Below are 23,354 nucleotides of genomic sequence, written 5' to 3'. Positions count from 1 at the left end.
CTTCTGTGTCTGTGTTAATTGGTTTCCCTTTTCTTTGTTGAAGAGGGTCTGTGCAATCCTTCTGCCTAGTCCGCCATCTTGCCCCGCCTTGGACAATTCTTTATGGCGCATTAAAATATGATGTTGAGATGATCTGATTTCTTCCCCAGATCCATCTCCTGCCACCATAGTCCATTGATACCACCCACATGGAAGAGCTGGCCCTTCTCCAAACACTCTCTTGCCATCATACCAGTTGCCATTGAGTAGATTCCTACTAGTGCTTACCCCATATATACTTGCTTTTAAAGCAAGAGTAGAACTTGCTTCATCGAGTTTTCAAAGCTGTAGGCTTTCAAAAGCAGACCACAAGTCCTCTCTTCTGAGGCACATCTGAGTGGCTTTGGACCTCTAACTCTTCTGTCAGTGGCTGATTGCTTAACTGTTTGTGCCACCCAGTGACTCCACCATGCCATTACTTTTCCCATATATTTTAACACATACCATACTAATCTGTAATTATTTATTTACTTACTCTTTCTGCCATATTGTGAGTTCCCTATAAAGAGGTCTGTCTTATAGTCATCTGCATAGTTTCATTTTCTAATGCTGGTGTCCAACAGAAGATCCCAAGTAATTATTGAGTGAATAAATGCCAAATTTCACTAATTAGAAAAATGATACATGTGCATCTAGAACATGTGAGTTCTAAAGAGTGAATATTTTCTCTTAATTTTTCTATGTACACACTTAGAAATGCCTCTAAAGTATAATAACTAATAAAAACTCAACAGCATAGAACCTCTTCATTCTCCCCATTCTATTCTCTGCTTTTGGAAAGGGCTCTGAAGATGAGGGAAGGTCTGAAAATAGGTGACTGTATTGGTTAAACTTCTCACTTATTGTAAGCAGCGTCATATACTTTCCACTGTAGCCCTTTGTTGGTGTGTCTTCCTGTCTTTAGAGCTTAGAAATTAAAAACTACAGTTCTCAGAACACCTTGAAGCTGGTTGTGTAGGTGACTTAGGCACAAAGAGACAGACATCCACCATCATGAGATCTGGAATGAAGTAATAAGCATTAGGAGGAGGCAGCATGAAGAAAGAATGGAGCTTCTGTCAATGGAGAGAGTATCTGGTATCCTAGGCAGTTCAAGAGGAAGTACCTAATATCACTTGTGACAAGTAGCATAAAGGGCAGTAGAGTTTCATTTCAAATATTCCATGCTATGATTGGGCATTTCCTCCCAACCACATATTCTTGGTTATATAGAGTTAAGTTGGTTTCCTGGGACTCCTAGAATCTGTAGCTATCCAATGACCTGTGATTATTATTATTTTTTTCTTCCTGCTGTAAGCAGTGTAAGTAGATACTGTTATCTATAAGAACTTTGCTCCCTGAATCTCTTTTCATAGAATAGTCTTAATTTTACCACTCACACAATTTATCTATGAATTATTAAAACTTACCCTAAAATAATAGTGTCTCTAGAGTTCAGAAAGTCAGGGTTTTGGGAACTACACCAACCCATTATAAATCAAATCAAGCAAAGAAGAATTATGTAAGTGAAACGGTAGGGTGAATTTTCCCCCTCACAAGTTAAACATCACTCCGAAATAGGACACAGTCACAGGATACATTACTTCTACTATATTTTCCTGTTGGACAGGATTTTTGCCCCTAAATTATAACAGAGAACGGCTTCCTGGTATATTTATTTTTGAAGGGATGATTTTAGAATCAGCATTAGTGAGTAAATAAACAGATGGGAAGATTTACACTCTGAGGGCAAAGTGTTAAATTACATCCGCGTTAACATGAATGGATGGAGAATGTCAGCATTCTTGATTCAGAGCTTGGAGATATTCATCTCACTTCCCAGAGAATGTCGGCAAATGCATATTTATGTCTTGTTTGAGCATTCCCGATTATTTAAATTTGTCTAATTTGGGACTTCCTTTTACCTCTGAACATATGCTATTTATTTCAGGACCCTGACAGCAGCCCTTTGTTTTAGAATAACTCCTCAAATAGCAGTCTTTGCATAGGTTCAAATAATAAAATAGGCACTTATCTACTTAATTTAGTTTTATGCTTCAATGCATTCAAATACAGTGTTTCTTACTTTTTATTACATCATTGCAGCAGAATGGTTTTATTTTAAAAAGTGTAATTGTTTTAAACTTAGGTACTTGATCAATTCCCATCTGAATTTTACTCTGAGAAAGACTGGGAAGAGAGGTCCTTATCATAGAAATGAATGGCTGTTTTAGCTATTTAGAAGTAAATATTTAAATTTATGGGAAATTATGTATATTTAGGATTTCTAGACTCCTTCCTTCAAAAAGAAAGGCTTTATATCCACAATAAGTACATTATCTCTTTTAGTTCACAATATGTCCACAGATGAAACATAAGAGAAGAAATGTCTTAGAGATAAACTAGTCTGACCTGCTTATCTCACTGACAAAAATCTTAAATATCAGAGAAGGTAGGAAAAATCATCCATAAAAATTACATAAGGAACAAGTAGCAGGCTCCTGTCCTTCCATGTAATGACTCCCAAGGGCAGACATTCACTTTTATAGCCCATCTCTCAATTCCAGAAATCTGATTTTCTTTTCTTTCCAGAGTTAATATCACCAATTCTTCTCTTCACATCCCTTGACATTGCCAATAGAATTTTAAAAAGAAGAGGGAAGTCATCACCAATCATGGTACTGGGCATCACTGACAACACTTCATGAGGGCAGGTATTTTCATGTTTTTCCTCTGCTATATTCTCAACACCTAGAAGTGTGCCAATAACTTAACAAATACCAAATGATATATTTATTGAAAGAATGAGTGAAGACTGAATGAATCAGAGCCAGATAAGTTAGGGTAGGAGCAAAGGATCCAAACACTACCAGGTGAAACTCACTCAATGGTAAGTCTACCTACCTTTAATAGAAGGGGGATAGGCAGAGCACAGACCAGGACTGACAATGAACACAGAGATCAGCACGAGGTATTGTGACTCTGGTGCTAATTTTCCCAGTAAGTGCCCCCTTCCCTTTCCAGATAACCAATTTTCTCCTTTTGCAATGAAAGCAATCTGAACAACTCAATTTCCTTCCTTTACGGTAGACACTGTGATAAACTCTGGGAATGGTTTCATCATGCTTCTAGCATTGGGAGAAAGAGAGAACCAGAACTGGAGCGTCTCCACTACGATGTTTTAAGGCTAGTGCTTTAGTTCCCTTGGGATAAGGTAAGGAATAAACACATACAACCATAAATGTAGGGGGCAGGAAAGAGATAAGAATCAAAGGTGGATAACAATAAAGAAGCTTATGTAATCTGAGCCTTGAAAAATGAAGGCAAGAAGGGACAGTTGCATTAGAGGCAAAGGAAACAGCTTCAATCAAGTCACAGACACGTGTTCCCCACATCTGCCCCAACTCTGGACTCCTGTTAGTGCCCACAACCACCGTCGTGCTTCAGTCACAAAAATGACATCATCACCCAGTTAGTAGTCCAGAACAAAAGTCCAGAATCCATGTCTTAGTTTCCTATGGCTGCCAAAATCGCTGAATACAACAAAGCTAGTGGCTTAAAAGAACAGAAACTTATTTTCTCACTATTTGTCAGTTTAGAAGTGTAAATTCAGAGTATCAATCATGTTGATTCCGTTTGAGGACTTCAAGGGAGTGACTGCCAGCAATCCTTGGCAATCTCATGCTGCTTATAGTTTCTTCACTCTGTATCCCTAATCACATGTCCCCTTCCCCCTGTGTGTATTACTCTCTCTTCATGTGAATTATCCACTTTTATTAGACATCTTTCACACTGGATTAGGATGTTGTTGTTGTTGTTATGTGCCGTCGAGTCTTCTCCAATTCATAGCGACCCCTCCTTGGATTTCTGAGGCTATATCACTACGGAAGATTGTCCAACCTTCCTTCTGAGGAGTGGCTGGTAGGTTTCAATCACCACTCTTCTGGTTAGCAGTCAAGTGCCTTAGGCACTACGCTACCAGAGCTCCCTATGACTTGACTACTAATACTTAAAAAAAAAATAAAAAAAAAAAAGACCCTCTTTCCCCAAAGTCATGTTCACAGGTACAGGGGTTAGGATTCCAACATGTATTTGGGGGGGATACAGTCAATTCATAACTTTCAAGCCTCTGTACCCCAAAATTTATGTCATTTCCACATGCAAAGTACAGCCACCTCATCCTAACATCCCTAAAAAGTCTTACCACATTCCAGCATCCACCCTAATCCCAAAATCTCATCTCCCCAATTATCTAAGTCAGGTAAGGATGAGACTCTGCATATGGGCCTTCCTAGAGTAAAATTACTCTCTATCTGTATACCTGTGAAACCTAGAATACCAGTTATCTCCCGTAGTACAATGGTGAAACTGGCAGAAGGTAGATATTTCCATTCCAAAAAAGGAGAAATTAGAGAGAAAGAAGGGGTCAGGAAACAAAGAAATCTGTAAACGAGCAGGGTTATATTTCAAGGCTTGAAGAGAATTCTCTGTTCTCTAGACCCATTTGACTTTGAGTGTAGTCCTTGTTTCCCCCTGCCCACTGGGGCCATGGCCTCAATCCCTGTAACTGAAGTAGTAGTCCCACTCTTTGGAACCTAGACAGTGGTCCTACATACTCTGAAAACTACATGAGCTCCCTACCCTCTGCTACTGAGGAACCAGGGGCTTTGGCCTGCATGTTCTTACCAGCAGTCCTGCTGGTCTCTGACCTGCTCCTAGGATCATCCTTTTTCTTTTCTTGAAGTACAATAGTTTGCAGCAAGTAGTTTCACCCGCCCATTCCTGAAGCATCCCATGAATAGGGCAGCTTTTCTTCATCCCATCCTATTTCCTTTCCCTTCAGTGTGACCCTGTAGCATTTCTGCTAAGATAGTTGATTGGATCTCTAAGTAACATGCTTAATCTCTCTTTCATAGCCACACCATTATTCTCTCCAGACCACAGATGTTTCTTTTTTATTTTTACAACAGGTATAAGCAGAGAGTTTTCTAACACTTTGAGTTCTGATTTACTTTTGCATGGTGCATTCTTTAATTATTTCTGTTTCCTCCAATATTTTGCTATAAGTAGCAAGGAGCATCCAGAATGTACCTTGCTTAGAAATTGCTTAAGCTAAATATCCAAGTTTATCACTTAGTTTTTAATTTCCACAAAACATAATTCAGCCAAGTTACTTGATACCTTTCTTCCAGTGTCCAATAACATGTTCATTGTTTCCTGTTCAGGCCTCACTAAAAGCACATTTAACATCCACAATTCTAGCAACATTCTGTTCATGGCAATAGACATTTGCCCAAAGCTCTTCTCTGTTCTTTCTGTACCCTTCACCAAAGCCACCTGTTAAATCTATTAATTCTTCCAACACTTCTGTCTTCAAGGCAAAAGTCTAGGTTTTTACTGCCAAGAGCATCAAAACTTTTCTGTGTTCTACCCATTGCCCAATTCCAAAGTCCATTCTATCTTTTTAGGTATATGTTACTGCAGCACCCATAGACTCTGAAACCAAACTCTGTCTTAGTTTTTGTGTTGTGATAACAAAATACCACAAGGTAAGTGATTATAAAGAACAGAAATTTATTTTCTCACACACAGTTCAGGAGGCTAAAATTGCAAATCCGGGTTTTGGCTGTGTTGCTTCCTTCTCACAGCTTACAGAAAGGAAACATGTCAGGACTCTGTGTTAGCTTTTAGCAGTTGCTGGCAACAATTGGTGTTCTTTTGCTGCTTATAGATACATCTGCCTCTGTTGTTACATGGCACCTTCCACCTGTGTGTGACTCTCTGTATCTGTTCCCCCCTTTTATAGGACATCATTCAGAAGGAATTAGTAGTGTGATTCACCTTATCCAACATGACTAAACTAAAAATATCTTCAAAGAAATCCTATTTTTACAAATAGGTCACATTTACAAGTGCAGGGTTAGGAGGACATTTTCTGGGGGACATAATTTAATTCATAACACCATCTTTATCACCCCTTTGCTGTCAGTTCTTCTTCATCATTATGTCAAGTCAATTTAGTTCCCTATTCTTTCTCTAACAAAGTGCTGTGAATTCAATGTTGTCTCCCACAAAGATATGTTGATGTTAAAATCCCTGGTACCTGTGCATGTGGCCTTATTTGGAAATAGAGTCCTTACAGACAATGCTAGTTAACTTTCCATGGGATCATATGAGATCAAGCTGTACCCTGATCCAATATGACTGTTGTCCTAATAAAAAGAGAGAAGACACAGATATAGGAGGAGGACAGCCATGTGAAGACATGGGAGAGACTGGAGTTTATGCTGCCTGGGGCTACTGGAATCTGGGAAAGACCGAAAGAGGATCTTAACCTAGATCATTTGAATAGAGTATGGTCCTGACAACACCTTGAATTTGGATTTCTAGATTTCAAAACAGCCAGAAAATATATTTCTATTGTCTTAAGCCACAAACTTTGTGGCAATTTGTTACAACTGTTCTAGACAATACATCAAGTCACCTCTCTCCATCCTATCACTATCCTGGTCCTTAATACTTCAATCTCTCAAATCTTTCTGTGGTGATTTTCTTCTCTTCCTCACTTAGTCCTCTGCTATGCTCCTCTGAAATGACCCCTTTTAAAACAAAAACTTGATCATCTCATTTCCTCACCTCTGACATTTCAACAGCTTCTCATTATTTCTTTCTTTTCTTTTTTAAAATTTTGCTGTGATTTGGGTAAAGGTTTACAGAGCAGATCGAATTTCATTCAACAATTCATATACATTTTGTTTCCTGCCATGGATTACTATCCTCATAATGTAAGATCATTCATCCCACTTTCTCCTTGTGCTTCTCATTTCCATCCCTCCTTCTTTCTTATCACTTTCTGCCTCCTGAATTTCATTCTTGTGCAAATGTTACCCTTCTGATCATGAATGGTTAATTATTCTAATTAGTGAATATCTCCCTGGTGTTATTGTTCACCTTATAAATCAAAACCAAACCCACTGCCATTAAGTTGATTCTGACTCATTGTGAACCCCATGAGGTTTCCAAGGTGGTAAATCTTCATGCAAGCACATAGCCCTATTTTGCTTCAGTGGAGCGACTGGTGGGTTTGAACTGCTAACCTTCAGATTACCCATCAAATGTCTTAGGCACTGAGTTCATCTTATAGATCTGTCAATTGTTTGGCTGAAAGTTGAGCCATGGGCAAGTTCAGTTCCAGGCTTGAAGGACGACTAAGTATAACAGTCCTGAGTGCTTCATCAATCTCTCTTCAACCAGAGAATCTAGTCTTTTTTATGATCTTGAGTTTTATTGCATATTTTTCTCCCACTCTACCCAGCATCTCAACAGGAATTAGACAAGGGTGACCCTTATTACCACTCCTATTTAATCATGAATTGGAAGCCCTAGCCAAAACAATAAGGCATGAGTGGGAAATAAAAAGCAAAAAAAAAGAAGTAAAACTTTCTCTTGCTGATATGATCCTATGTATAAAAAATCCCAGAATCAGCAAAAATTACTGGAACTATTGAAAGATTTAGCAAAGTGGCAGGGTACAAGATCAACATACAAGCATCAGTCAGATTTCTAACAAAGAGAACTCTGAAAAGGAAATCAGAAAAACAATGCCATTTACAATGTTGTTGTTGTTGTTGTTATGTGCCGTCGAGTCGGCCCCGACTCATAGCGACCCCTCCTTGGGTTTCCGAGGCAGTATCACTACGGAAGTAGGATTGCCCAACCTTCCTTCCGAGGAGTGGCTGGTGGGTTTGAACCACCAGCCTTCTGGTTAGCAGTCAAGTCCCAAAAGAGTAAATACTTAAGAATAAATCTAACCAGAGATACAAATGATCTATCCAAAGAAAACTACAAAACACTACCACAAGAAACCAAAAGAGACCCACATAAATTGAAGAATATACCATACTCATGGATAGGAAGACTTAACATTGTGAAAATGTCAATATTACCCAAAATGATCTACAGATATAATGCAATCCTGATCCTCCCATAATCATGGATCATCTCGTGGCATAGTGCCTAAGTCATTTGACTGCTAACCAGAAGGCTGGTGGTTCAAACCCACCAGCCACTCCTTGGAAGGAAGATAGGGCAACCTATTTCCCTAATGATACCTCTTCAGACACCCAAGGAGGGGTTGCTATGACTTGGATCCAGTTGGATCCAACTCAATGGCAGTGAGTTGTTTTTTTTTGTTTTGTTTTGTTTTTGTTTTACTCTTTAATAAGATGGAAAAATTATTCATCAGCTTAAATGGAAAGGAAAGAGACCCTGGATAAGTATAGTACTACTAAGGAAGAATAAAGTAGGAGGCCTCATACTTCTCAATTTTAAAACCTACTTCACAGCCATGTTAGTAAAAATAGTCCAATATTGGTACAATGACAGATACCTAGACCAATGGAACAGAATTGAGAACCCAGAATTCTATCCATCCACCTAGGGACAGCCAATCTTTAACAAATGACTGAAACCCATTACTTGGGAAGGAGATAGACTTGTAACAAAACAGTGCTGGGGAAACTGGATATCCATTTGCAAAAAAGGATATTTCATCGATATCTCACACCATATACAAAAATGAACTCAAGATGGTTCAAAGACCTAAATGTAAATATTAAAACTATAAAGATCATCAAAGAAAAAAGAGAAACAAACTAAAGGTCCTAACACTTGCCATAAATATACTACCACACGTAACTAAAAATGCACACACAGCAGTAGGCAAATTAGATGACTTGAGTCTCCTAAAAATTAAACACTTACATGCAGAAAAATATTTCACCTGAAGAGTAAAGAAACCCACAGACTAGGAAAAAAAATTGGCAATGACATATCAGACAACTGACTAAACTCTAAAATTTATAGAAAACTTCAACACCTCAACAACAAAAGACTAATAGTCTGATTTAAAAACGAGCAGAGGTCATGAATAGACACTTCACCAAAGAAGACATTCATGTGCAGCCAAAAACACATGAAGAAATATTTGTGGTCATTGGCCATTAGCAAGATGCAAATCAAAATAATGAGATATCATCTCACCCCAACATTCATACCAAAGATTAAAAAAAAAAAAAAAATACTGGTGAGAGTGTGGAGAGGCTAAAACCCTAATACACTTATGATTAGATTATAAAATATTATTATCACTGTGGAAACAGTATGGTGCTTCCTTAAATAGTAGGAAACAGAAATACTGTATGATCCAATAATCCCTCTACTAGGTATATATCCTAGAGAAAGAAGAGCTATGACACGAATAGATACATCCATTCCTATGTTCATCACAGCACTAGTCACAGTAGCAAAAAGATGGAAACAACCCAAGTGCCCATTAAAAGATGAGTGGATAAACAAATTATGGTATATACATGCTATGGAATACTACGCAATGTTAAAGAATAACAATGAATCCATGAAACACCTCAAAACATGAATGAAACTAGAGGCTATTATGCTGAATGAAATTATTCAATCACAATAGGACAAATGTTGTATGAGATAACTACTGTAAAAAAGTCAAGAAAATGTTTTCACACAGAAAGAAACATTCTTTGATGATTACCAGGGCTGGGAGAGGAAGGGTGGATAAATGCTCTGGTGGCATAGTGCCTAAGGCATTTGACTGCTAACCAGAAGGCTGGCACTTCAAACCCACCAGCCACTCCTTGGAAGGAAATTTGAGCAATCTATTTCTGTAGTGATACTGCCTCTGAAACCCAAAGAGGGGTTGCTATGAGTCAGATCTGACTTGACAGCAGTGAATAGAGGGTAAAAATATATTAACTTGGGTGAAGGTGGAAGTAATATACAATTATGGGGAGGTCAGCAAAAATGATCAAGGCAAAGGAAGATACTGGGAGGAGTACAAGAGTTAGAGCCAACAGAGTAAATACTATTAAATACACAATCCTGCAATAACAATAATAACAATAATTTATGAGTGGATACCTAGATAGACAGGTAAGCTGAAAAGGTGTGAGAAAGCAAATGGAACTACATGAAGAAATATATATAGGTTTGGCAGAGGATATTTCTGCACACCTATTTATTATAGATGCTGCAAATATATCCAAGATAGTAGAGCATACAACAGACAAAATTATGAAAACTTCTTAGCTATAATTAGACATCTTGAAGGAATTTATTTCTGGGCCTGGGAGCTTCTTTGGTAAAGTGTATTTTCATGCCTTCTGCCCATTTTTTAATTGGACTATTTGTCTTTTTGTTGTTGAGGCATTGACGTTTTCTATAAATTTTAGAGATTAAACTCTTTTCTGATATATCTTGGAGGACATCAAGATCAATTGTCATTATAGTCCACAAAGGAAGTGTTTTCCATCATACTTTGGTGAGTAGAGATTGTAGTCTTAAATGCTTGTGAGTGACCCTCTAAGTTGAAATTATTAGTCTCAAGATGCAAGGAAACAATTATCCCAAAGGACTAATTGACCACACGAAACTTAGCCTCTGAGACCCTGAGACCAGAAGAACTGGATGGTGACCAGCAACCACTATGGAAGGCCTCCCACGTATCTTATTATAACATCTAAAATCCTTAACTTCCCAGACTCAGTGTGGTCTGACCTTTGCCTGTACCTCTTATAGCATGTCATTTCCTATTCTCTTGTCTCTTGTTTTCTGCCCACCAGAAACAATGTCCCTCTTCCACTCCTTTATGTATTTCTGACTTTGATGACTAGATCAAACCCCCTTATAATGAACCCTCAGCATTATCTTTCTGTCCCCTTGAACAAGATGTCACTGTCTTTCTCCACTAGTGTACAAGCTGCATGAATAAGGCAAGAACCACACATTTTCTACTCACCATGTGGCTGCCTAATAAGTATTTTCGGAATGAATAAATAAATAAAATATATAAATGAATGAACAAACAAATCAATAAACAAACATACAAACAAATAAATGCTGGACCATTTTAATCAATGGAAAATAAGTTGGTTGGTTAGAGCGTAAAATTAAGGGATTAATTGGAGATGACCATAGAAAAATAGCAGTGTGAAAGTTACCTTGCTAAAGAATCTAGGAAAAAAAGTAGATGTCTGAGTAGAATGAGTACTAAGATTAATTACTGAAAGGTTGATGAACAATGTATTTATATAGTTTGAAACATTTCCACACAGAATACATATTAAATTAAAAATACACAGTAGTGAAATAACTTTATAGTAACAAAATCTGGTTTACACCATTTTCATTAAGCAATTGGAGTGATCATCAGTAATGAGTCAAATTGAAATCATGCATCACCTGATAAAATGCAAGGGAAATGACATGACATTGCTTTCATTATATTTCTGCCAAACATGCATAACTGAATTTTATCATGAAAAAAAAAACAACTGGAAACATAATTTGAAGAACTTCCTCCAAAATAACACTACAAATTCTTCAAGGAAAGAGCAGATTGAGGAGACTCAAAGAATATGACAACTAAATGTAATATGTGATCTTAGATCTCATCCTTTGTCTAGAAAGGCCAATATTGGTATATTTGGTAAAACTTGAGTAACATCTGTGAATTAGATGGCTGTAATATAGCAATGCTGAGTTCCTGACATTGATGCTGAATCTATAGTTATTCTATAAACAAGGAGAATATCGTTTCTTATAGGAAATTTGCAATGAAGTATTCAGGTATATTAAGCATTGAGTGTGTGGCTTATGCTTATATGATTAAGAAAAATGTGTTCATAATTTTATTTCGAATTTTGTCTTTAGGAAGGAAGGTGGGGCAATCTACTTCCCTAATGATACTGCCTCGGAAACCCAAGGAGGGGTCACTATGAGTTGGGTCCAACTCAAGGGCACATAACAACAACATCTTAGATTGAAGCTATTTCCAAATAAAAATTGTAAATCCTATTATTTTTGTAGAAACAAATCACATGGAACTTGAAAAGGAATGATTATTGTTGTTGTTGTTGTTGTTGTTGTGAAAGAGTGAGTTGATTCCTTCTCATAGCAACTCTATATGGCAGAGCAGACTGTCTTGTGTTCTCTAGGCTGTAATTTTTATGAGAGCAGACTGCCATTTCCTTTCTCCCATCGAACTGCTGGTGGGTTTGAATTCCCCACCTTTCAGTTCTCAGCTAGACACTTTGGGTGCTTAAAAACAGGGTATGCTCTCTAGGTGCTGCAAAAGTCTAAGAGCTTAACTTCTAACCTAAAATCTGGGCATTCAAATACATCCAGCAGCACAGTGGAAGAAAGGCAGGGCAATCTGCCTTTATAAAGGTCATGGCCAAAAAAAAAAAAAAAAATTATGGAACAGTTCAACTCTGTGACACACAGGGCTGCCATTAATCAGAATCAACTGAGTGACAACAGGTTTGATTTTTTGGTTTTAAGAATTGAGTGTTGATAATGAAGATGCACATCAGAAAAACAAACAAACAAGAAAAAGGTTGTTAGAGAAGAGCCTAGGCATAGGGAAAATTTTTCTTTGGAAGTGTGTAACATCTCATCTTTTTTTGTTGTTTGTTTTTGCTGTTACTGTTTTACAGAGATAAGAACTGCTCCATAGGGGTTTCTTGGCTCTAATTTTAATGAAAGCAGATCATCAGGCTGTTTCTTCCACAGTGCTATTAGGTGGTTGTGAATCACCCACCTTTTGGTTACCAGCCAGTGCAAACTGTGTCACTCAGAGACCTTTCCTACGTTGTTTTAAAGTGATGGAGGTAAATGATCATTGGACTGCCTTGGATCTGTTTCTATTAGTCAAAGAAGATATTAATAGCAATCAATGGAGAATGTCAAGTAATATGAAGCCTTTGACAACTTCAATCTTTTCTCCATTTACTGTGATGTTGCTTATTGGTCCATTTGTGAGGATTTTTGCTTTCTTTTTGTTGAGGTGTAATCCATACTGTAGACTGTAGTCTTTAATTTTCATCAGTAAATGCTCTAAGTCATCCTCACTCTCAGCAAGCAAAGTTGTGTCATCTGTGTATCGCAGGTTGTTAATAAGCCTTCCTCTAATCCTGATGCCACGTTCTTCTTCATATAGTCCAGCTTCTCAGATTATTTGCTCAGCATACAGATTGAATAAGTATGATGAAAAGATATAACGCTGATGCACTCCCTTCTTAATTTTAAACCATGCGGTGTCCCCTTGTTGTATTCGAAGGACGAACTCCTGGTCTATGTACAGGTTCTTCATGAGTACAATTAAGTGTTTTGGAATTCCCATTCTTCTCAAAGTTATCCATAATTTGTCCTGATCCCCACAATCGAATGCCTTTGCATAGTCAATAAAATACAAGTAAGTATCTTTCTGTTATTCTTTGGTTTGAGCCAAGATCCATCTAACATCAGCTATGATAACTCTCCCTCCACATTCCCTTCTGAATCCAGCTTGCATCTCTGGAAGTTCTCTGTCAATATACTGCTGCAATTGTTTTTAAATTAGCTTCAGTAAGATTTTACTTCCATGCGATACCAATAATATTGTTCAATAATTTCCACATTCTGTGGGATCACCTTTCTTTGTAATGGGTACAAATATGCATCTCTTCCAGTCATTTGGCCACATAGATGTCTTCCCAATAAGCAGCATCCTGATAGATGGAGAAAAGAATTGAAGTTGTCAAAGACTTCGTATTACTTGGTTCTACAATCAACACCAATGGAAGCAGTAGTCAAGACATCAAAAGACATATTGCATTGGGCAAATCTGCTGCAAAAAAAGCTCTTTCAAGCACTGAAGACAAAGAGATCTCCTCGAAGACTAGGATGTGCCTAATCCAAGCCATGGTACTTTCAATTGCCTTATATGTATGTGAGATCTGGACAATGAATAAGGAAGATCAAAGAAGAGTTGATGCTTTTGAGTTGTGGTGTTGGCCAAGAATGCTGAAAGTATCGTGGACTGCTAAAAGGACTTCCAAATCTGTCCTGGAAGAAGTGCAACCAGAGTGTTCCTTGGCAGTGAGAATGGTCAGACTTTGTCTCACCTCCTTTGGTCATGTCAGAAGGGACCATTCTCTGGAGAAGGATATCATGCTTGGTAAAGTGGAGGGTCAATGAAAGAGGAGAAGGCTCTCAATGAAATGAATAGACATGGTGGCTGCAGTGATGGGCTCAGGTATAGTGAGGATAGTGAGGCTGGCACAGGACTGGGCAGTGTTTGTTCCATTGTGCATAAGATCATTATGAGTCAGAGATGACTCAATGACACATAACAACAAAAACAACATGAAGAATGCCAGAACTGAAGATTGAGTATGGCTTGTTGAGGTATCTTATAACCACAAATGTCTCAGGCTATGACTCAAAGGCTCCAAGTTACCTAAGAAAAGTCCAACAGGAGACTTCAAACAATAGCGGCGAGGTAGACATTAGCTGGTATTTTCATATCTAACTAATTATTTTCCCATGATAGAGTTTACCTAAAGAGAATTCATTACTAATGCTCAGAACTGTTCTTTTTTTTCTGTAATCAATTTATTAGAGTTAGATCATTCATGAAATTTTAGAATAAAGATGAGGGTGTATGACTCCTCCCCCTCACCCAGTGATCAATCACAAAACTCTGGAAATGCTTTCTTCCTGATAAATATCATGGAAGCATAAATATAACCTACATTTATCAAAAGCCTATTCTAGGTCAGACACAATCTATAAATAAAGTTATTGAATACTTTCACTAGTGTTGAAAATTAGATATTATCCTTCCCTTTAAAATGAAAAAGATTAAAGTTCAGAGAAGTTAAGTAACTAACCTAAAGCCACATAGCTAATAACTGGTAAAGTTGCAATGGAAGTAGAAATTTCTGATGAGTCTCACCTTAAACCTCAATTACCTCTCACATAAAAACCCTGCTGAGTAGATATCACAATCTCCATATTACACATGAGAAAGCTAGCATAAATTCATGTACAGTTTAAAGTCTTGTATTTTTTTTCCCCACTACTTAAGCTTTCTTTTTAAATCATATCTGTGATTTTGGAGCATTCCTTCACCATAGTGATTAATAGTAATAATCACAACATGAATATTGGAAAAGCAATTTGTGGTTTACAAATGTTTCTATACACACTTAGGAGCTCTGGTAGCATAGTGGCTAAAGCACTTGACCGCTAACCAGAAGGCTGGCAGTTCAAACCCACCAGCCACTCCTCGGAAGGAAGGTTGGGCAATCCTACTTCCATAGTGATACTGCCTCGGAAACCCAAGGAGGGGTCGCTATGAGTCGGGGCCGACTCGACGGCACATAACAACAACAACAACAACATACACACTTAATTTTCTTGTTTTCAATAGCCAAAGAGAAACTTTTTTTTTTCCCCTCCTAATTTTATAGACTTCAACACCAGAGTTCAGAGTAATTAGGGGAAGAACTCAAATCACAAAGACTAAGACTGAAATCTGGATCAGACATAGGCAATGATGTGACATAGGAAAAAATAGCAATTTCATTCATTATTAAAATATGTCCTATAGTACTGGTAAACTGGAGTAGGCACGAGACGGGGGAAAATGAAGCTGCACAATGCTGTTAAAAAGACAGACATGGACCAGTGGTTGACCAGTGTTTCTGGACTTAAATGCTTGGTTGGACTTCAGCTAGGAAGAGAAATTATGTACCAGATATGTAGAGACAGCTAGAAGATCAGTTGCCAGTGAGTATGCCTAGCAGGTACCTCTGGATTCTGGGCACCTTCTCTTTGATGGCCATGGACTTCTAGGGTTGTGTCAGTCTCTTAACTCTGCTCCTGGAGTCTGCCAGTGGTGACACTAATTGCAGACAACTATAGTTAAAAGAAAGCCACCTATGGACCTTCTCCTGTGGATTTCTCCCCTAGATTTCTCCTCCATTCCCCATCCTCCCTTGAAACACACTGGCAAACACTGTGTATCTGTGACCTGCTTTCTTGGACAAGAGCAATGTCACGTGCAAACACACCAGGCAAACACTCAGGGGCTGGCACACTAAACTCAGCACCATCTGCTAAGATGGCTTTTAGCCTGCTGAGAAGATAGAGTGTTACTTCTCCTGAGGCAAAGAAGCTAAAATGAGCTTGTGAAGTCTTTGTCACACTAAATCTAATAGCTTGCTTCCCAGTCTTGCTAAACAAAGACCAATGAATTATACTTTCACTGGTTCTGAATTTCAGAACCCTCATCACTTCAGCAAATGAGGTTTTACATTGTGCCTGCATAAGCCTATTTGACTTTACAGTGTTAGTAAGTTGTTGTTGTTGTTGTTATGTGCCATAGAGTCAGACCGACTCATAGCGACCCCTCCTTGGGTTTCCGAGACAGTATCACTATGGAAGTAGATTGCCTCATCTTTAGCAATTGACTATAAACTCCATGAAAGCAGAGATACCATTTGTCCTCTTCAGCAAGTGTCTAGAGTAATGCCTAGTACAAAGTAACTGCTTAACAAAACTTTGATACCAAAAACTGAGCCAAACCCACTGCTAAGTCAATTCTGACTCATAGTAACCCTATGGTACAGAGTAGAACTGCTCTTTAAGGTTTCCAAGGCTCTAATTCCATATAATTCTTTACAGAAGCAGATAGCCTCATCTTTCCCCTGAAGAACAACTGGTGGGTTTAAACCACTGACCTTTTGGTTAGCAACCAAAAGGCTTAACCACCATGCAATCAGAGTTCTTTAAACCTGTGGTAGGTGAGTGAATATATTATGAAGACTTAATGGAGATTATGCCACTCTGGATAGTAAATACTTAGCCTGTTCCAGACTAAATATCTTAACTTCAAAAGAGAACTAATAAGAATTGGTAGCAGTGCCAAGATTTCTTTCAACTCATCACTTCCTTCTAACTTTAAAGAATGTGCTGTCTCCATGTACACTGATAGGAAGAAAGAGACTACTAGACACCCAAATAATTTCTCTACATGCTAAACCCTGAAATGGGAGATAGGAGTTGTGGCAGGGGATAGGCAGGGCAGGGCAAGGCAAGGGCAGGGGAGTTAGGATAACTAGAACTTTGCATCTTAAAGGAGTAACACAAATTCCCAGCCATTGCAAAGATATTTTCAAAGTAACAAATAGGAGATTAAAATATCCTTTGACGACATATCCTTGAGCAACACATGGTGGACAAAGTCAGTAGAGAAGGTGTTAGCAATAGCATTTTAAGTGAATGAATAAACAGCGGTTCACCTAGAGGGAAAGTATGTATATCTGGTTTCCTAGCATATCTTGATTCTTGCTGGTTATATCTGCCTTCCCATTGACTCAATGCTGTATCCAATAGCTTTCCAATAAATTCCTCTTTGGTATTAGTCAGTCAGACTTGATTTCATTAATTTGCAAACAAGACTCTACTTTACCAGGGGAAATACCGTCAATGGGTAATTAGCTTGCCTGGTTACCTATGGGGCAATATACACTTTGAAGAAGTAAAGGGAAACTTGTAGTATCTGAGATCTGAGAAAGATTTTCCTAGCAGCAAACAAGGTCTGTGTTAATCTGATGACTTTAATACACTATCTTACTCCACCATTCACTTATTTTTTTTCTATACAACTAATAATTGAGTGCCTATTACATGTGTAGAGCCTACGGCATTTGACTGCCAACCAAAAGGCTGGCGGTTCAAACCCACCAGCCACTCCTCAGAAGGAAGGTTGGCAATCTACTTTCACAGAGACACTGCCTCAGAAACCCAAGGAGGGGTCACTGTGAATTAGATCCAACTCCATGGCAGTGTGTTGCATTGTTATTACATGAAAGGAGTTATGCTAGATGTTAAAGATGTGGTTAAAAAAAAAAAAAAAGTAGATGAAGTCCCAGCCTTCAAAGGCTAAAAATGTAGGTCTAGAGATCCAGCTGTCTGGGCTTCAATACTGGTCTTACCATCTCTTAGCTGTGAGATGCTGTAAAAATAATTTACTCAATCTCTCTGTGCTTGTTTCATTCTGCACTATGATACTACTGATTTTTTATGCAAATAATGCACACCTTCTATGTATGCTAACTGCTCTCTCCCCAGTGTGGTATTTTCATTAGTGCCACTATTCCAATTATTTTTCCATGTTGCTGTGAAAAAAAAAAAAAAAAAAAAGATAGCACAGCATGCTTAAAAAATATCATGTAGGTGGAGGGTGCAGTTGGCAGGCAAATATAGAAGGCAAGTGTTATTCGCGTAAAGATATGGTAGTAGCACCAATCACATGCAATTATTGCATTAATGCATTTATTTCACACTTGTTCATTTAATTCATATGTAAGTCCCTTAAAATAATTCCTTATTGGAAAGAAGCATTCAATAAATGTTAGTAGTGGTTATTCTTAAATATACTATTATCAGAATGTTTGATCAAATGTTGGCCATAAGCAAGGTAACTGGAAAATGTTACACAATTTGATAAGTGTTTAAGCAAGGAGATGCAGAAAAAATATTGAAAATATGTGCTATCTTGAAAAGTCATCCCATAACAAACAGTGTTTAAGCCAAGATCTGAAAAGTGAATGTGAGCCAGCTAGATAATTGGGAGCTTGGGTTGAAATGATCAAGGCAGAAGGGAACAGAATGTGCAAAGAGTCAGAGAATCAAGAAAGCACAGTAGGTTGAAGGAAATGAACTAAATCCAGAATGTTTAGAGTGAAAGCCAGATGGTAAATGGTATGGTGGCTACAGAAAGGGAAGTGTGGGAGCTGGAACTGGAAAGGTAAGCAGGAGCTAAAACATGAAGAATCATGTTAAAGACCCCTGGGCATTATTAGCCAATGAACAACAAACATTGACTGAAACATTTTAAGCAGAGGAGGGAGCTGTGGTCAGATTTGGACTTTAGTAGGAATATAGTGGACCCATTTTGGAGAATAGTTTGGAGGTACATTGAGAAAACAGGCGAATGTTTCAGTAATGGGTTTGGCATGTTGACATATGTTGGGGTTATTGGAGTTTCAATAATGAGAAATAGTAGTTGTTTAAGATGTATGCAGGAAGTAGAATAAAGAGGACTTGGTGATCTATTCAAAGTGAGACAACAACAGTAGAGGGAGAAATTAAAAATGAGACCTCAGGTTCCCTTACAGATCATGAGATGGAAGGTAGTACCTCCTACTGGAGTATGAATGTAGAGGGAAGAAGCAGATTTGAGGTGAGGGAAAAAGGAAGAGAAATTCATTTCAGAACAAACTAACTTTCAGGTGCCTTGGGAACATTTAGGTGGATACTTCCAATAGGCTCTTGAATATACGGGTCTTATGATAAACAGATGGGAGCTCTGGTAGCATAATGCCTAAGGCACTTGACTGCTAACCAGAAGGCTGACGGTTCAAACCCACCAGCCACTCCTCGGAAGGAAGATGAGGCAATCTACTTCCATAGTGATACTGCCTCAGCAACCCAAGGAGGGGTCCCTATGAGTTGGGTCCGACTTGACAGTACATAACATCAACAACAACAACAACATGATAAACAGATAGCTCTAGGTGGTGATTTAAAAATGAATGCCAATGTCACAGAAAGTGTAGAAGACTATTAAGTGACAATGTTGATTGAAATGATAGTCTAGGGAGAAAAAAAAAAAAAAAAAAAGCTAAGGTAAACCATCATTTAATGGCTGGGCAAAATCTATGTGTGAGAAAGAGAAGGACCAGATAGAAAATTAGGAGAAAAAACAAAAGGCAGAAACATTATAAATCCATACAATAGAAATGTTAGAGAGAGTCACAAATGCTATACAATACCACAGAAAGTTCAAGCAAGATTAGGACAGGAAATGGCCAATTGATATCAAAGACATTATTCACTCACTCACTGCCCTCAAGTCCTTTTCGACTCAGAGCGACCCTTCCTTGGGTTTCAGAGGCAGTATCTCTACAGAAGTAGTTGCCCAATCTTCCTTCTGAGGAGTGGCTAGTGGGTTTGAACCACCAGGCTTAGACTTTAGGCAGTATGCCTCCAGACTAGCAAGATCAATTTCAATGACGTTTGATATGCAAATGACAAATTAATAATGGGTGGAAGAGGAGTAACGGCTAGATGAGGAAGTAGAGACAAAGAATACTAACAATGATTTCAATATTTTGGCTATGAAAAATAGGGAAAATATGATAGTAGTGGGCAATTTATATCTGTAGTGAAGCCTCTGAAACCCAAGGAAGTGTTGCTATAAGTCGTGATTGACTCAATAGCACATAACAACAACAACAACAATAGTTGAAGGAGAGATTGGAATAGAAGAAAGGAAGTCAGAAGAGAATTTTTTTTATCCACTTTTCTGGTTAAACAACTCTGACAAAGATTATACTTATGCCAAGTCCCACATTGCTCAAAGACATCATGCAGGATATATTCAGACACAGCTTAAAAGTCATATGGGAAAAATGTATTTACCTTTGATCAGAACATTGTTCTGGAATACACCATGGTCTGGAAGACGTAGGACTTCACTTTCAGATTTATGCATGTTCAGAAAAGCACTTAGGCTCTTAGGCACTTATTTTACTAATTTTAGTGCACATTATTTATAATTTCCCAGTTTTTATTTCTTTTATAGTTCTGTCATCATTTTGATAATGTGATGATACAGAATTTGATTATAAAATGCCTATTTTTTAATAGCATTAAACACATTAATTGTTTTTCTTCATTATTCCTACGTTTTAAATTTTGCATGTTTTCGTGCTTGTGAAAGAGAGAGAGAGAGAGAGAGCTAGAGAGTCTTCTACTAGATGTTTTACAGATTGATGGATTCCTGGTTCTTGGGATAAACACCTAACAATGAGGGATTTAAAATTTATTTTTTCATTAAATAAATACCAGTGGTGATGTTTTCAAAGAGATTGAATGAACAAAATCAGCTTAAACTTATTAGAAAAGGGGCACTTATAAGAAAGCAAAAAAAACAAACAAAAAAAGCTGATACTTACCATCAGTGAGTTTACTTGAAAGTATATGAATTTCTGGCAAATATATCAAACTTTATTGATCATCGTATCTCTAGAATTGGCAAAAATCTAATTACATTTAACAAACACATTTACCTTCAGAAAGAACATTTAAGAAGCCCCTCTATGTTGGTAAACACAATGCTAGCTTAGAAGGCCAAACATTGAGAGAATGAATGCTTTGTGAGGTCACTGTCCAGAAAAGAATAATTCATAGGCCTTGTAAGTTGCCTATTCTAAATTCAAAGAACAAGGCACATTAGAGCTCAACCATCTCTTTTGAGTAGGCTTTTAAGGGTGTATGTGTATTTTTTACTATTAATAAAAATATTTAAGTACTAGTACAACTAATAGCAACTAAGCTATCAAAGAGTAATCTCAAACAGTTGATAAAACAAGTACAATAAAATGTTAATGGTATGATCTAGGTAGAGAATACATGGGTATTCTGTGTAAAATTATTTCAGTTGTACTGTATGCTTAAAATTCTTCATACTAAAATGCCATAATAAAGTACAAATTGAAAGTAGGAGAAATAAGAACTAACTTATCAGAAAACACAATAATATTGAATGGCTGAATTATTTTATTAAAGGCAAAAAAATAGTCAGCCATATGGTGCCAATAATATTGCTCTCAGTTACCACTGAGTCAGCTCTAACTTATAGTGACCCTGTGTATGAATGAAATAGTGCCTAGTCATGCATCATTTCCATGGTTTGATATGTCTGAGCTCATTATTGAGGCTTCTGTGTCAATCATCATACACAAGTTAAACTGCACTGAAGATAATTCTAAAACTGCTGCAGCAGTACAGTGATCGAGAACTTCCAGAAATTCAAGCTGGAGGCAGACAGAATGAGCAATATCATTGCTGGTGTCACACATTTGGCTAAAAGCAAAGAATACCAGAAAGATGTTTAACTGTGTTTTATAAACTATGCAAAGGCACTCAACTGTGTGTATCATAACAAATTACAGATAAGATTGCAAAGAACGGGAATTCCAGAACACTTAATTGTGCTCATGAGGAACCTGTATATTCACCAAGAGGGTGTTGTTCAGACAGAACAAGGAGATACTGCATGTTTTTACATCAGGAAGGATGTATGTCAGAATTTGATCATACTTACTCAATCTGTATGCTGAGCAAAGAATGAAGCACCAGGTTTGGAGGAAGACTCATTAACAACCTGTGATATGCAGATGATACAATCTTGCTTGCTGAAAATGAAGATGACTTACAATACTTACTATGAAGATCAAAGATTACAGTCTTCAGTATGCACTACACCCAATACAATGAAAACAAAAATCCTCACAACTGGACCAATAAGCACAATCACAATAAATGGAGAAAAGACTGAAGTTGTCAGGGATTCCATTTTATTTAGAGCCACAATCAACACCCAACGAAGCAACAGTTAAGAAATCAGACATCGTATTGCACTGGGCAAGTCTTCTGCTAAAAACCTCTTTAAAGTGCTAAGAAGCAAAGATGTCACTTTAAAGACTAAGATGTGTTTGCCCAAGCTATGGTATTTTCATTCACCTCATATGCATGTGAAATCTGGACAATAAATAAAGAAGACAGAAGAAGAGTTGATGTCTTTGAATTGTGATGTTGGCAAAGAATACTGAAAATACCAAGGACTAACAAAGAGCTAACAAATCTGTGTGGGAAGACAATGCACTCAGAATGCTCTTTGTTGTTGTTGTTGTTGTTATTTGCCGTCAAGTCGGACCTGACTCATAGCGACCCCTCCTTGGGTTTCCAAGGCAGTATCACTACAGGAGTAGATTGTCCAACCTTCCTTCTGAGGAGGGGCTGGTGGTTTTGAACCGCCAGCCTTAGAAACAAGAATGCCCAAAATTCATCTCACCTACTTTGGTCATGTTGTCAGAAGGGACCAGTCTGTGGAGCAGGATATCATGCTTGCTAAAGTAGTAGTTGTTGTTTTTAGGTGCTGTTGAATCTACTCTGACTCATAGAGACCCTACATAATAAAACACTGCCTGCTCTTGCGCCAGCCTTACAATCCTTGCTATACCTCAGCCCATCCTTGCAGCCGCTGTGTCAGTCCATCTAGTTGAGGGCCTTCCCCTTTGTCACTGACTCTCCACTTTACCAAGCATGATATGCTTCTCCAAGGAATATCATTTTTTCACTATTTTTCATAGCCAAAATATTGAAATCATTGTCATTATTCTTTGTCTCTACTTCCTCATCTCGCTATTACTCCCTTTCAACCCATTATTAATCTGTTGTTTGCATCCTAAACATCACTGAAACTTATCTTGCTAATGCCTTTGATATCAACTGACTATTTCTCATGCTAATCTTGCTTGAACTTTCTGTAGTATTGTATAGTGTGTTGGATTGGGTTCCCTAGGGAAACACAAAAACCAGCAAAGTATATATATATATATATATAT

Source organism: Orycteropus afer, unplaced genomic scaffold (assembly GCF_000298275.1).
Source record: "Orycteropus afer afer isolate SDZICR_OR568_19922 unplaced genomic scaffold, OryAfe1.0 scaffold00144, whole genome shotgun sequence".
Taxonomy (NCBI): domain Eukaryota; kingdom Metazoa; phylum Chordata; class Mammalia; order Tubulidentata; family Orycteropodidae; genus Orycteropus; species Orycteropus afer.
Note: the sequence above shows the minus strand (reverse complement) of the source record.